Source organism: Stegostoma tigrinum, chromosome 11 (genome assembly GCF_030684315.1).
Source record: "Stegostoma tigrinum isolate sSteTig4 chromosome 11, sSteTig4.hap1, whole genome shotgun sequence".
In the NCBI taxonomy this organism is placed as follows: domain Eukaryota; kingdom Metazoa; phylum Chordata; class Chondrichthyes; order Orectolobiformes; family Stegostomatidae; genus Stegostoma; species Stegostoma tigrinum.
In genome coordinates this window covers 17,769,640-17,785,599 of record NC_081364.1, presented here as the reverse complement: position 1 = coordinate 17,785,599, position 15,960 = coordinate 17,769,640, and the positions used below count along the sequence as shown (strand labels likewise).

Below are 15,960 nucleotides of genomic sequence, written 5' to 3'. Positions count from 1 at the left end.
ATGGCTTGAGTCTTCGTCCTCCAGCAGAGATTGCCACAGTGTGCTGGTAATAATGCCAAGCTGTACACTTGAGTTTGGCCTTGTGCAGGGATAGAATCACTGGACTAGCTATCCAGAACTCCACACTAACATTCTGGAGACATGGCTTAAAATCCCACTGTGGCAGATGGTGAGATTTGAATTTGATTAAAAAGCTATTGATTGTCATAAACACCCATCTGTTTCTTTTAAAAGGAAGGAATGTTGCCATCCTTGGGGATAGCAAGAGCTGCAGATGCTGGAGTCAGCGATTTTTTTTTTTTTTTTTTTTTTTTTTTTTTTTTTTTTTTTTTTAATGTAGTGTGGAGCTGGAGGAGCACAGCAGGCCAGGCAGCATCAGAGGACCAGGAAAGTTGACGTTTTGGGTCAGGACTGTTCCTCAGGCCATACTTGGTCTGTGACTTAAGTTGGACTCCAAACTCTCAGGAATGTGGTTGACTTTTAACTGCTCTCTAAGCATTTGAAGGAAATTGCTAACCAGCTATGAGCTCTCTTTTTTTTAAAAAAAAGCATTCAGTGCTGGTGCTAGGTTTATTCATTGCAAAATCTGTACACTGTCTAATTTAGCAAATGTTGCTGATTTTTGAACCAAGATTAAATTGAGAACAATTTCCTGTCCCCCACCCCCATCCCTCTTTCTTTAGGCATTCGTTCTCCTTCCTCTCCAAGTGATTTTCTTTTTTTCCCTGAATATAGTTGGCTGGTACAGGGTTTTAGGCAATAATGAAGTTGACCATGAAGATTTTCTGGTATTTCAGTCGGCACAAGAACGAGGGGATGAGGACAGCTGTGATCCAAAAAGAAACTCTGCTAAGTTTTAATACATCCCCATGTTTGAGCAGCTTCTGTCTCTATGTCTATCTCTATCTCTATCTGAGCTGGGAGTTGGTCACCTGGACACCTTGAGCTGAGGATCACACCCACAGTCCGATGAGATTTCTCTTTCAGGACAAGAGAACAAAAATGGCTCCTAAGAACTTATCCACTGACGTTAAAACGAGAGACACTGAAATGTGGTGTTCTCCATCCGGACACTAGTGCTCACTCTACATCGCTGCACTGTTGACCGAACCCATGGCACTGTGCTCAAATAATGTTTATTATGGCAGTAAACTGATCTTACTCATCACCTTTTTTATTGGAGCTGGCTGCCTTCTCTGATTTTGTTTTTCCCCCAGGGGAGTAGTACCCAGGCCTGAAATGAGGAATGATTTTCTGTATTTCTTTCTGTTATTAACACCTGGGGCCACATTAACATTCAGTAATACAATATCTGTCATGACCTGGAAGTGGTGGTGGGGATCTCCCAAAGCCACTTTTATATCTCTCTAGCTCAACTAGGAAAGCGATTGGCCTTGTTGCTCCTTTGGGGTTTGTAGATGGTTCAGAAATTACTGGCCAGTTACTGCGGTAGAGAGTTAATATATTAACTTTAAATTGATTGCAACACTGAGTGGGAACACTTCTTTTTTCCTCGTCATTGCATTCTCTGAATGGGTCACTTTTTCTAGCTTTCATTTTTATTGTCCTGCAAGATACTTTGTGAAAATTGTCAGACTGTACCTGCTGCAGCGAATAAGGAGGCTTCTCTGGAAAGAATATTCTTAGAGTTTTGGGGTCAGTGCTAATTCTTGGCAATTAGTACTTATGATGGATCTATATCTGGGGAATTGTGAGCCCATGTTTACACCTCTTTGTTTGATGGATAGAATTTGAGAGCAAAAACTTGTCAGTGTTATCATTGAATTAATTCATTTGCAACACCTCAAACTTACGGCTGGTACAGTTCAGATTTGTGTTGAATGTTTTTCTTGTCTAATACCCTTTTAATCATTACTTTTACTCTTTTTTTTGCATGTTCCACCATGGCTAGCCTAACTCCAGGATCTGGGTCAATGTATGTTCAATTAGCCATTGAAGATTCACAATGTTAAGAGTAGTGAGCTCCTAAGCTTCATCACAGACTGATCACCAACCTCCAATCTTTACCAGGAAGGACGTTGAACTGGTAATTCATCTCATTACTGTTTGGGGAATGTGGCAGTGCAAAAATGTACAATATATAATCAGATCACACCTGGAGTATTTTGCACAGTTTTGGTCTCCTGATCTGAGGATGTCTGACTATGGAGAGAGTGTGATGACAAAGACTTACAAGCTGATTCACGAGATTGATGTATGAAGAAAGACTGGATCAGTTAGACATGCACTTATGGAGTTTAGAAGAGTGCAGTGGGATCTCATAAAAAACCAACACAACTCCAACAGAACTAGGCAGGGTAAATGCAGGAAGGATGTTCCCAATGACCAGAGAGCACTGTCTAACAATACAGTGTAAGCCACTTAGGACTGAGATAAGCAGACAGATCTGTCACCCAGAGTAGTGAGGTTGTGGAATTCTCTGCCACAGAAAGGGGTTGAGTCCAAAACACATTGAATGTTTCTTAAGAAGGAATTAGATATAGTTCTTAGGGCTAAAGAGATCAAAAGTTACAAGGAGAAGGTAGGAGCAGGCACAGGGACAGAGTTGAATGATCAACTGTAATCGTATTGAATGGCAGAGCAGGTTCGAAGGGCTGAATGACCTACTCCTACTCTTGTTTCTGTGTAACTGTGGTTCCTTGTATGTGCTTAGCTTTGGAAAGTCTGGCACTTAGCTTTCTGAAAACAAGGTGAACTCCTGTCCTGTGGAGTCATAAACCCAGCAGGCAAGAAAGAGGCCAGCTCTTAACCAGCACACCTGAGAACTTTACTCAGCTGGGCCACTACAAAACTAAATTGGTTGGACGGAAGTTGTCAAAAAAGCAACTGAGCTGTAACTATGTATCAGAGATAATGGGAACTACAGATGCTGGAGAATCCAAGATAACAAAGTGTGGGACTGGATGAACACAGCAGGCCAAGCAACATCTTAGGAGTGCAAAAGCTGATGAAGGGTCTAGGCCGAAAACGTCAGCTTTTGTGCTCCTCTGGTGCTTGGCCTGCTGTGGTCATCCAGCTCCACACTTTTGTTATCTCGAACTCTAACTGTTTTGAAGCCATACCTTCATGAAACTTTACCCTGTGTTCTTTTGTATTTATTTCTCTCTGTCTGTACACCCCCTCCATCACTCGCATGCAGTCTCGCTCTTGCTCTGTCTCGTTTCTCATTCCTCTTCCTCCACCCCTTTTATTTTCCCATCTCCTCCAATCCCTAAGCTTCTCCCCCCGCACCCCCCACCCCCGCCAGTACCCCATCTCCCCTCCTGCTCTCCCTGATTCCTTCTCCAGAGTGCAGTGTGGGAAGATTTAAAACAAAGTGGCTGCAGGAAAAGAAACTGGATTTAGAGGAAGTGAAGAAAACAGCAGTGTCAAAGGTTGCTGTAAAAATAACAGGAAAGTAATAAAGGTTACCAGAAGGATGAGAAATTAGAGAGTCAGGTTGCCAAACAAACACAATAGAGTTGTACATAAATGCACAAATTACTCAGCAAAATTGACTGAGAACCACCAGTTGGTGCTGAGGGATATGATCTTCTCTCTAGAGAAATGTGGGTTAGGCATAGGATGTGAATGAGAGCTAAATATTCCTAATCCCAAGTGTTTCGGAAGAAGTGGAGGGGTGAAGGAGCACCAGCATCAATGAAATATTCCATCACGGAGCTACAAAAAGGGAGGAAAACGGAAATTTATTTGGCTTAAGAACGGAACAGCTACTCTATTGGGAGCTTATTAAAGGCTCCCAAACAGTGAAACTGAGATGAAGGAACAATGTAGACTAATGAGAGAAATATGCAGAAATAATAACATAACTTTACATACACTGGGGTAATTCATGAATTATTCAATGTAAATAGCAAGGGGGATGGTCTTTACAGTCAGTAAGCCTGGTTTCTAAATTCGAATGTTGCTTGCTTCTTGCTCATCTTTTTTAAATTTGGGACAATGGTGAAATCCAGTTCGAATGAAGGAAACGAACTGAGCAGGTATTGGGACTGAAGATGTTTCAGGAAGCAGCAGCCATTGCTTAAGCAAGTTCAAGGTAACATTTGGAAAGGGCGAACTGTCTAATAACATAATGTCGATTGTGGGGGAGGGGGAGAAATGCCAATGCCTAAATGAATCAGCAAGAAAATTGGGGCTTTAGATCATGGACAATGTAAACTTTTCAAACCAGGTGATTCGAATGCAAAGCAGACAAATTTTTGCTCACAGTGAGGAGTGTAGCAGTGATGTCTAGAGGTATTTAGGGAAGCATGGAGCATATCGAGGGCTCATAATACAAAGCAACATGGAGCCAGTGCAAAGCGTTGTAAAGGTATTTAAAAGATTAGAAAGCATTCAGACAACAGTGAATGAAAAAGTAGTGTCTGTTCGACACAACAAAGAAACCCCTAGATTATAAAGGGATGGCAGAGAGAGATTAAATGATACTTTCCTTTGGTTTCTGTACAAGACTCTGATAATCGTGAAGGCATAAGGGCTAATATGTTGATGACAAGGTCAAAATCACTAGGTTATAATGATATGTACTCCAGGGTGTTGCGGTTCGGTGGTGTCAGGGAGTTGGGTGGGAATTCTCCTCTCCTTGCAACTGCTGCAGAGCATCAGAGGGGTCTGTACGTCGAGGGAATCTCTTGTTTATATGATCACGTTTCCAGTGATCAGTTAATAAGCACATGCTGTTGCACTAGGACTGAACCATAAATATGAGGAAAATTGCAGAATTGGTATGTGCTGGGCTCACTTGGAGGGAAGTTGCACATGTGTGGCTCTTGACCGAAATAGAGTAGCCACAAATGATGCACACTTGTACAATGAGCAATCCAAAAAAATGTTGGAGCAGACTTTTATTATTGGTTTCAGAAGGCCATTGATTGTGTTTGTGGCAAGGGAAAAGTTTCAAGAATGTGATTTCTTATATTCATGAATTGTAGGTGTTGCCAGCTAAGCTCGGCTAGCATTTTATTGTCCACAAAAGCATTTGCAATGGTGAGATTTGAGACCGTGTGCACAAAGCATTACCCTGAGTTTCTGGATTACTAATCCATTGGTATTACCACTACACCACTGCCTCCTTGATGTGGTGGGATCTATCTGTTTGACAAAGAAGTAGATTCATGTAAAGACTGATTTCTTGGATGAGGCATTCAAGAAGAAAAGTGAACCAGAAAGAGTGTGAAGCTGGATGAACGCAGCAGGCCAAGCAGCATCTCGGGAGCATCCAGCTTCACACTTTATTATCTTGGATTCTGCAGTTCCCATTATCTCTGAACCAGAAAGAGTGACTGCCTTTTGCGGGGGGTGGGGGGGGGGTGAGGGAAAATTAAGGCAAGAGCGCAGATATTACATGAGAACAACTTAAGTATTCCAGCCTGTTTTCCTATTATTGACTGACTATTCAAACACGTTCCAAGCATGGCGATCTTTTCAGCTGGAACGCTTTATGCAATACCCTGTGCAGAAGATGTCAAGAGGGCATGATTATAGGAAGGAACAGAAGCCCCTCTCTAATCATACATGCTCCTTTTGGAGCTGGGCTTTGGGAGATGGTGTTAGTGGCTGGACGCTGCCCTGTAATCAGTCTTGCATTAGTTACTTTTGCAGATGGTGACTGAATGGACTGAGTTAGCCTGTTAAGCAAATTCTCTGCACAACATGACTGGCAGCTGAAGCTGAAACTCGTGACGATGATGACCAGGGAGGAAGAGGGGGAGGTGGAGAATTTGGGGATCAGGCATGAGCAGCTGTGAAAAGACATTTAGTATGAGAACGGGCACTTAGAACATAGAACATAGAACAGTACAGCACAGAACAGGCCCTTCAGCCCACAATGTTGTGCCGACCATTGATCCTCATGGATGCACCCTCAAATTTCTGTGACCATATACATGTCCAGCAGTCTCTTAAATGACCCCAATGACCTTGCTTCCACAACTGCTGGCAACGCATTCCATGCTCTCACAACTCTCTGCGTAAAGAACCTGCCTCTGACATCCCCTCTATACTTTCCACCAACCAGCTTAAAACTATGACCCCTCGTGCTAGCCATTTCTGCCCTGGGAAATAGTCTCTGGCTATCAACTCTATCTATGCCTCTCATTATCTTGTATACCTCAATTAGGTCCCCTCTCCTCCTCCTTTTCTCCAATGAAAAGAGACGGAGCTCAGTCAACCTCTCTTCATAAGATAAGCCCTCCAGTCCAGGCAGCATCCTGGTAAACCTCCTCTGAACCCTCTCCAAAGCATCCACATCTTTCCTATAATAGGGCGGCCAGAACTGGACGCAGTATTCCAAGTGCGGTCTAACCAAAGTTTTATAGAGCTGCAACAAGATCTCACGACTCTTAAACTCAATCCCCCTGTTAATGAAAGCCAAAACACCATATGCTTTCTTAACAACCCTGTCCACTTGGGTGGCCATTTTAAGGGATCTATGTATCTGCACACCAAGATCCCTCTGTTCCTCCACGCTGCCAAGAATCCTATCCTTAATCCTGTACTCAGCTTTCAAATTCGACCTTCCAAAATGCATCACCTCGCATTTATCCAGGTTGAACTCCATCTGCCACCTCTCGGACCATCTCTGCATCCTGTCAATGTCCCGCTGCAGCCTACAACAGCCCTCTACACTGTCAACGACACCTCCGACCTTTGTGTCGTCTGCAAACTTGCTGACCCATCCTTCAATTCCCTCGTCCAAGTCATTAATAAAAATTACAAACAGTAGAGGCCCAAGGACAGAGCCCTGTGGAACCCCACTCACCACTGACTTCCAGGCAGAATATTTTCCTTCTACTACCACTCGCTGTCTTCTGTTGGCCAGCCAATTCTGTATCCAAGCAGCTAAGTTCCCCTGTATCCCATTCCTCCTGACCTTCTGAATGAGCCTACCATGGGGAACCTTATCAAATGCCTTACTGAAGTCCATATACACCACATCCACAGCTCGACCCTCATCAACCTTTCTAGTCACATCCTCAAAAAACTCTAAGGTTTGTAAGGCATGACCTACCCCTCACAAAGCCGTGTTGACTGTGTTTGATCAAGCCATGCTCTTCCAGATGGTCATAAATCTTATCCCTCAGAATCCTTTCTAACACCTTGCAGACGACAGACGTGAGACTTACCGGTCTATAATTGCCGGGGATTTCCCTATTTCCTTTCTTGAAGAGAGGAATTACATTTGCCTCTCTCCAGTCCTCAGGTACGACTCCAGTGGAGAGCGAGGATGCAAAGATCTTCGCAAGTGGCGAAGCAATTGCATTTCCCTTTTTACCAGTCAGTCAAACAGAGGAGAGGATGACTTTGTTAGCTCTGCAGCAGGAAGAGCTCAAGAATATTCCTTTTAAAGCACGAAGCATTCCAACTGGCATAGCTCAGATCTACATTCCTTCAATTTGAATTGTACAGATACTTGGATGCACTGATCCACAAGAGTGAAGCGATGTTTGAAAACTTATTTCTCTATTTTAACTCATTAAAAAAAAATTCAGATTGTGTTCTACCTGAGGTGGAGAAGCACGTTGAGTTGTCGCATAAATGTATGATATTTTTAAGTGTCAAAAACTATTGAAATCCCACTTTTATTTTCCTTTTGATCGTGTCACTTTTTTTAAAAAGAGTGAAAGGGAACCTGATTTGAAACTTTGTTCACATGGTTATAAGCGTTTTTTTTCTATCCATGACTCTTGGCCACCTCTCAATAGATGGAAGGTGCTCTGTGTAGTGCCTTGTCATTTGAGTTTCTTTACGAGCTAAGGTAAATCCTTTTGATTTGGCTTCAGCTCAGTGCTTCAGGAATAAAGCCGGAAAGTTGGGTTAGAAGAATCATGATCAGCTGTGATCTCATTGAATGGTGGCGTGGACTCTGAGTGGCGTACTCCTCCTACATCTTACAGTTTTATGATGGTACAAGCTTGTCACTCTTATGCCAGTATATTGAGCCAGTTCAGCGTGTTTTATTAATCTGATCAGTGAGCTCCAATATCTATTATCGAATACCCAGCCTTTATGGTTAATCTGCTCTACAGGGATGGTTCAGTTTATTTTCAATAATGTTGGGGATTGAGTGCAGCCTCTGAGACCAAACCTTATTGGGCTACTGCATATTTACTGCTCCTTTAATCGTGCATAATTACAATATGTTCAATCTCGACCCTGCGTGTGTTACTATTTTTGTGCTTTCGTTGGTCTTCATAATACCCTGTATGTACTTGGATAAAAGATTAAATATTACGTTTGGAACAGGGAGCCAGAGAAACATTCTTTGTGTGATTTATATTCTTCCAACTCACTGTCCAAGTTTCTGATTTAAAGCACAAATTTCTATTGCTGCTTTAAAGCTTTATAATGTCCCAAACTGCTTGACGGCAGTTTAATTGAGCAAAGATTGACTTGGGGTATCCAAAAGGGCAGGTAACTGAAAATCTGATCAGAGGCATAGTCTCCTTTTGAAATCCTTTTGAGGGAGGAAAGAGAAAAACAAAGCTGTGTGGGGTTGAAGGAGAGAGTGTTCTAGAGTTTTTGGCAGCTGAAGGTATGGCCATTAGTGGGCTCTGTGTTTAAAATCGCACATATACAGAACAGTCTAAGGAACTGCCTCCCAATGTTTTATTGCAGTGACTCAACTTCAAGGCTTGGAAATTGTCACGATGCCTCAGCCATGTTTCTTACCAAGCTTTGATAGTGGCTGCTGTGAAATTCTGTAAATTTCAATTGGCACGAAGGTGCATTTTCATAATGAACCGCCAATACAGATACTGTCTTTGTCTCCAAGATAAATCTGCTTCAAGCATCAGCCTTTGGGTACTCCACAACTGAGTCATGTGCACCCAGGTAGCAGCCCCAGATGATGATGATATTCAACTGAACACTGCAGTGTGTCACTGTGACCCTTTAAATCAACCGTTTGACTGTAGCTCGAGCAATAAAGAAGCTTTATGCCATCTAGGACAACATAACCTGCTTGATTTGCCACACTATCCACCATCTTTGCCATTCACTGCCTCTACCACTGATGCTAGTAGCAGCACTGTATCAACTACAAGATGCAGCATTACATCTCAGCATGGGTCCTTTGACAGCAATGTCCGGACACATTCTTTCAAATCTAGAAGAACAAGGTGGCAAGGGCTACAGTTGTTTAAAAAGGTGCTCACCATTGCCTCCTTATAGGCAATGAATGTTAGCATGAGACGGTCCCAAGACTTAGTTAACAACTGAGCATCTCATTCAGCAGCACCTCAGCAGCGTTCTTCAACACTGCTTGAAAGTACAAGGACTCTTGAGATTCTTCTTCAAGAATGCAACTTCAACCTTGACAGGAGTTGGATTAGAATTAACAAGAAGTTGCGACTGCAAGACCTGAATGAAGATCCCTGACTTCAATCTTCAGTTAAGCTCGTAAGTATCTGTTAGCTCCACTCGCACGTACCATCTCGTGAAGGAATCCAGGACAAAGCAATATAGTTTCAAAATAAGGTTTGCCATTAAGATTTAAAAATTAGAAGGAATTCCTTCTGAGGGTTAGTGTTGGGAATTCTCTCCCCAGGTGAACAGTGGAGTTTGGACTGTTGGACAGGAGTTGCACAGAATTTTTTTTGCTAGATGCTATAGTCTGGTGTCTATGGAGAGGTCAAAGTGGAATTAACACCCCGTTAGATTAATCTCTCTCTAATTGAATAATGGGATCGATATGATGGGTTGAGTAGCCTACTCCTCTGCATATTTTCCTATGATCTTTTCTTTTTCACAGATTTCAGATGCTTGAAAAACACAAATGAAAGATTTAAATCTTCTGCCGCGTCTGACTGTAGTTCAGAACTGACAGTGGAACATATGATACCTCAACTATTTGGCTGGCTGACAAATAGGACAGAGACATAAAAGTGAGGGTTTTGTCGATTTACTGTCCAAATGCAAAATTGAAGTTTCGCATGCAGAAGCAACAGGGAGAGTAGATCAATGCTCGGAGGTCCCTGGTGGTTCTGGTAAAAACTGTGTGCGAGAGATTGGGAGAATACATAGGATAACACAAAGTCAAGTTTGCTGTACTCTCAGTAATAAATTAGTGTTTCCCATGTCACAATGAATAAACATTCCCTGGTACATTGTGCTATTTCACCTCTTTATCTCCTATCCTTACTTTTTTCCTGCAAATTCAAGAGTTGGTGATCTCAGCTCCCTCCTACACAGTTGCAAAGGTTAGTTGGCATCTCTTATGGTAAGCCAATTAAACAGAATCTATACTTTGCATTGTTCCTGTCTCCTGTGTGCTATATGACCAGTTTAACAAACCATTGGACCTTTATTCCTTTACCGAGCTTGTGCCCAATGTGTGAACTGAAATGGGATTTCAAGCTGTGTCCAATTGGTGCCTGAGCTCTAGTGCTACAGCTATGTTCCAGGAATGTTTAAAAAAATTATCTTCCAGTCCTCCCTATGTTTCTCTGGAGACCAGCTTGTGGTTGTCAATGTGACCATTGATAGCAACGTTGTCTCCCTTGCTTCCACTGCCATATGTTATGGAAGTAGAAATAAGCTGGCAGAAAATGGATGCTCTGAGTCTCCAAAAAGACTGCTAAAGCATTACAGTAGCCTATAATAACCCACTGCTTGGTGATACTAAAGCAGGAATTAAATGATTGTGAACCGAATCAGGGACTCCACACACAGAATTCCCTGTCTTTGTTTGTGGGGATGATTTCTCCCTGTTTTTAGCTTGGGTTGCCCTGCCCGCTACTGGGCCTGGCTCCCTTGTGTATCCTGGGCTCTGGGCTTGGTTTCCTGTTGACCCTCAGCCTCTGCTGGGCCAGGCTCCCTTCTATACCTTGGCCTCTAGCTGGGCTCTATTCCCCAGCCTCTGCTGGGCCAGGCTCCCTGATGGATCTGGCTGCATAAGCTCAGCTTGTGCAAAACAGCTGGTTTGTTGCTGTTACGAGAGCACTGTTTTGAGTTAGAAATTAATGAACCTGTTGTAACAGCCAGCGCTGGGCACAAAAACATTGTACTAGCCTGTGAGTAAATTGATAGTCTGGTGTTGACCTGTTCCATTCTCAATGGGCTCACCAACTTCACCCGCTGTTTCTGCTTGCTTGTATGGATGAAACAATCACTGTCCTTTATCTGGAAGTTGTCTTCTCTCTGTTTTTAATGAGTAGGAATTGGCTCAGGCTTGGCCTTGATACTCCCCGCACAGATAAATGGGCAGTCAGTCTGCACTGTGGGCTTGCATTAACAGTGTCATGGTTGTAATGCTAGAGGGAATGAGCAGCATACGGGGGGTGGTGGGGGGGGCGCGCTGGTGTTCTACTCCGATTTTATTTTTGCCTTCGTTACTATTCTTTGATTCCAACACGGCTTTTTGAGCACCCCTGCCCCCCGCAACTCCCCACCTCGCCTTGTTTTCTTTCCAGCAGTTTGTTGATTAGTACTCTGTGCTCCCCCCAGGGATATGCCTCCACTGTGTGAATAATTTAGTGGATGGTGTGAAGAGGATTTTTACATCTCGCCAGCCCTGCAGCAGCTGCTGTGACAGTAAGCTCTGTCTTAGTGAGTGAAGGGGCCGTGGGGGTACTGAGCTTCAGTCGGTCTGGAATGCCAGCTCCCACGCTGCCCACATACCTCTGGCTGCCAAACACAGCTCGGTCTAATTGCGTTGGAAGGCAAGGCAGCCTCTGAAGTTTGAATGGAGTATCCACACAGGCCTGCATGGATCATCAGTGAAGCCTAGTTTGTGTAACGCTGCTCCTGTCGTTATCACAAATTGTTGTGTGTGTATGGCTGCGGGCGATGGTGAGGAAGGGGTTCCCGTGCTGTCTTGCTTTTTATCTCTCCTCCTTTTCATCACTTTCCCCTATCTACCCACCTTTTTTTTTGAAGCTGTTAACTGACTGAATATGCTTTTCTATCTAGCCAGTGTGCATTATTCATGCTTTGGACCTTTGTTCTTAAGTGTCGACAAACGAGTCAACTACAGTGATCCTGCAGCTGATCCAATCCTGTCCTTGCGCAGTCAATTATAATGATGCATTTCATGTAGCGTGAATCTATTTCCCACTAATTGCAAAGTCTCCAGCTCAAAAGTCTTTTTCACAAAACAATCCTGATTATGACCTGGCATTGAATAGAACTGGAATCAAATTGTGGTTAGGGTTCTATGAAATATTATGTTTTATCAGTAACTGTGTTCAATTTTAAAAAGTGATCACTGAAAGTTGGATGGTCCTTACACCTTTCATTCCAGCATATGGTCTCTTTGAAATCCCCACTCAACCTTCTAAATTTGATTTAGATACATTTATGTAGCCTGAAAGGGTGCGGCAAAGATTTACAAGGACGTTGCCAGGACGAGAGGGTTTGAGTTGCAGTGAGAGGCTGAGTAGGCTGGGGATTTTCTCCTTGGAGTGTCAGAGGCAATCATGGGGTGCATGAATAGGGTGAATGGACAAGGCCTTTTTCCCCAGGGTTGGGGGGGAGCCCAAAACTAGAGGACATTTGTATCATGGTGAGAGGGGAAAGGATTTAGGAAGGATCTGAGGGGCAGCTTCTTTAGAGGGTGGAGTGTGGATGGCATGAGCTGCCACAGGAAGTGGTACAGACTGGCACAAATACAGCATTGAAAAGCCATCTGGATGGGTACCTGAATAGAAAAGGTTTAGAGGGATATGGGTCAAATTCTAGCAAATAAGACTAGATCAAATTAGGATGTCAGTTTAGACGACTTTAAACCAAAGGGTCTGTTTCCAAGCTGTGTGACCCTGACTCTGTCTAATCTCATAATTTAAGTGCTTGGGCCTACCGGCAAGGTATAGGGCTGAATTAGTGGGCCGAAATACCTTGATATGAGCTGGAGGAAGGCAGTGGGGTTGTGGTGATGTCACTGGGTTAGCAATCCAAAGGCTGAAAGTTCAATAGACATGCATTCAAATGTCACCATGGTAACTAGTGGGCATTTACATTCGATGAATAAATCTGGAGTATAAACCTAGCATTGTATTGGTGACCATGGCAACCATCACAAATTTGTAGCTTAACAAAAAAAAATTCCTACCTGGTTCACTCGTGCCTTTAAGGGGAAGAATTTTCTATCCCCGGCCAGTTTAGCCTACATGTAACTCCAGATCTCTGAAATTCTTAATTACTGAAGGGAAGAAAAATTATTGGTGATGGGCAGGAATGTAGAGTTGAAGCAGTTCAGCCAGGATCTTCATTGAATAGTGGGGCAGACTAGAAGGGCAGAGTGGCCTACTGTTGTTTCTTATTTCTATGTTCGTGAGCCACTCAGTTCAGAGGCAGTTGGGAATGTGCAACAAGTGCTGGCATTAGTGAATTCAACATCTCATGAATGTTAAAATATTACAAAATCTGTGCAATTCATTGCTGTATCCAAGATCATTTGACCTTGCCTGAGACGTTATGCCCAGAACTGAATGCTGTTCTGAAGTAAATCTCTCTTTCTCCCCTGTTTCCTACACATTTGCATTAAAGTTTTGAGTTCCATTAGCCTTTCTGATTACTACTTGTATCCATGCTGTCTTTACTTTTAAAGAGATAAAGTATTCTAACAGCATCCTTCTTCAATAATTCCTAGTATCTCCTAGCTTTAGAAAATATTCCTGTTTGATTTTCTTGAATCTGAAAGTGACCACCCTTTACAGTTCCCCACCTTGGACTCAATCTGCCTTCATTTGCCCAGTCACTTCATCTGCATAGATGTCTCTGCAACTTCCTACTGTCATCAACGTACCTCTGTGTTGCCTCAGTTCTGAGGAAGGGCCACCGGATCTGAAACTCTGATTTCTCTCCACAGATGCTGCCAGACTTGCTGAGCTTTTCCAGCAATTTCTGTTTTTGTCTCTGTGCTGCCTCCTGACTTGAGCGCCATCTGCAAACTTGGCTATTCCCAGGCCGTGATTGTGTTACAGAGAAGAGCTGAAAGCCTGGCACCAATTCTACAGTCGTCACCTTGTCTTACACTCAGCCAATCCGAGTGCATTCCCTTCATCCCTTCATCTCTCCATCTCCCAGCTTCATCTGCAAATTTGCAGTGGGCCTGTGTGGTGCATTTTTAACTTTTTCATGCTCTTTGTTCAAAGTGCTGGTTTGCTTGTCCCATTGCCCTGTCATTGGAGGATAAGGACACTGTCCCAAGGTGGGTGAGAATGGGAGGGATCACTCCTCCACAAGAGGTGGTCAGGGAGGGATAGGAGATGAGAGCTAGTTGTAAACGTATTGATGTTTGGGAACTGGGAAGAATCTGACCTGTAACGAGAGGCATGGAATGGGAAAGATGCTGACTTGTTTTGAGGGAGGAGTGCAGACCTGTGACCGGTGACGGGAGGAGTGGTAACGTCGCTCCACCCACCACCTTCACGGCCAGCATCTCTAGACAAGACAATGACACCAGCCCTGCCGAGTCTTCACCCTTATTGAGGACAAATGGTCTTTCCTCAAAGGACTCCCCTTTGTCCCCCTCCACACGCACACGCACACGCACACGCACCTTATTTCTTTTAATCGTGAGCCTAACCCTCCCTCTACCAACCCCCCCCTTCTCCTGCCTCCAACACACCCCCTCCTCCTGGACACCACCCCAAGGCCTCCTACTCTCCATCGACCTCTTCATCTGTAACTGCCATTGAGATATCAATCACCTCAAACACTCCACCCCCTCACCCATTCCAACTTCTTCTCCCGCAGAGCGTGCAGCCCTCCATACCAATCCCAACCTCACCCTGAAAACCCACAGACAAGGGAGGCGCAGTTGTAGTATGGCGCTCTGACCTCTACATCGCTGAGGCCAGACGCCAGCTCTCTGGTCCTTTGTCCTATAACCCCCTGAATCATGACCTGACCCCCCGAGTACCAAACCATCATCTCCCAAACCATCCACAACTTCATCTCCTCAGGTGACGTCCCACCCACAGCCTCCAACCTCCTTGTTCCCCAACTCTGCACTGCCCGCTTCTATCTCCTTCCCAAATTCCACAAACCTTACTGCCCTGGTTGACCCACTGTCTCTGCCTGCTCCAGCCCCACTGACCTCATCTCCACCTATCTGGACTCCATTTTTCTCCCCTTGGTTCAGGAAATCCCTACCTATGTCCATGACACCACCCACGCTCTCCACTTCCTACAGAACTTCTGATTCCCAGGCCCCCAGCACCTCATTTTTACTATGGACATCCAGTCCCTATACACCTGCATTCCCCATGCAGATGGCCTAAAGGCCCTCTTCTTCTTCCTGTCCCACAGGTCCGACCAGGCCCCTCCACTGACGCCCTCATCCGCCTAGCCGAACTCGCCTTCGCCCTCACCCTCAACTTCTCTTTCAATTCCTCCCACTTCCTACAGACAAAAGGGGTGGCCATGGGTACCTGCATGGGCCCAAGCTATGCCTGCCTCTTTGTAGGTTACGTGGAACAATCCCTCTTCAAAGCTGCACTGGCCCGAAACCCCACCTCTTCTTCCACTACATCGACTGTTTTGGTGCCCCCTCTTGTTCCCATGAGGAACTCAAACAGTTCATCCACTTTACTAGCACCTTTGACCCCCAACCTAAGTTTACATGGACCAACTCTGACACCTTTTTTCTCCTTCCTGAACCCCTCTGTCTCCTCCTCTGGCATCCATCTGGAAACAGATCTGTTTTAAGCCTACTGACTCCCAGAAATACCTAGGATATTCTTCCACTCGCCCACCTTTTCTGTAAAAATGCCATCCCCATTCCCAATTCCTTCGTCTCCGCCGCATCTGATCCCGAGATGAGGCATTCCACTCCCAACGTCCCAGGTGTCCCCCCTCTCTCTGTTCAGAACTGAAACTTCCTGTCCACAGTGATCGAAAATGCCCTTGACCATGTCACCTGCATTTCGCGCAACTCATCCTTTTACACCCCCTATCTGTGATAGTAACCAAAACAGAATCCCCCTTGTCCTC

The 15,960-nt window shown here is 44.4% G+C and overlaps 1 protein-coding gene across 4 annotated transcripts in view; it reads left to right on the top strand.

The window, feature by feature from the left end:
* plxnb1b (plexin b1b) overlaps nt 1-15,960 on the top strand; it is a 245,154-nt gene that overhangs the window by 22,678 nt on the left and 206,516 nt on the right. For 2 of the 4 annotated variants that reach the window (XM_059649798.1, XM_059649800.1), the window contains exon 2: nt 1,913-2,047. The exons of the other annotated variants lie outside the window; for them this stretch is intronic. The gene's annotated coding sequence lies outside the window, so the exon portion shown is untranslated. The remainder of the gene's footprint in view (nt 1-1,912; nt 2,048-15,960) is intronic. 4 annotated transcript variants of the gene reach the window in all.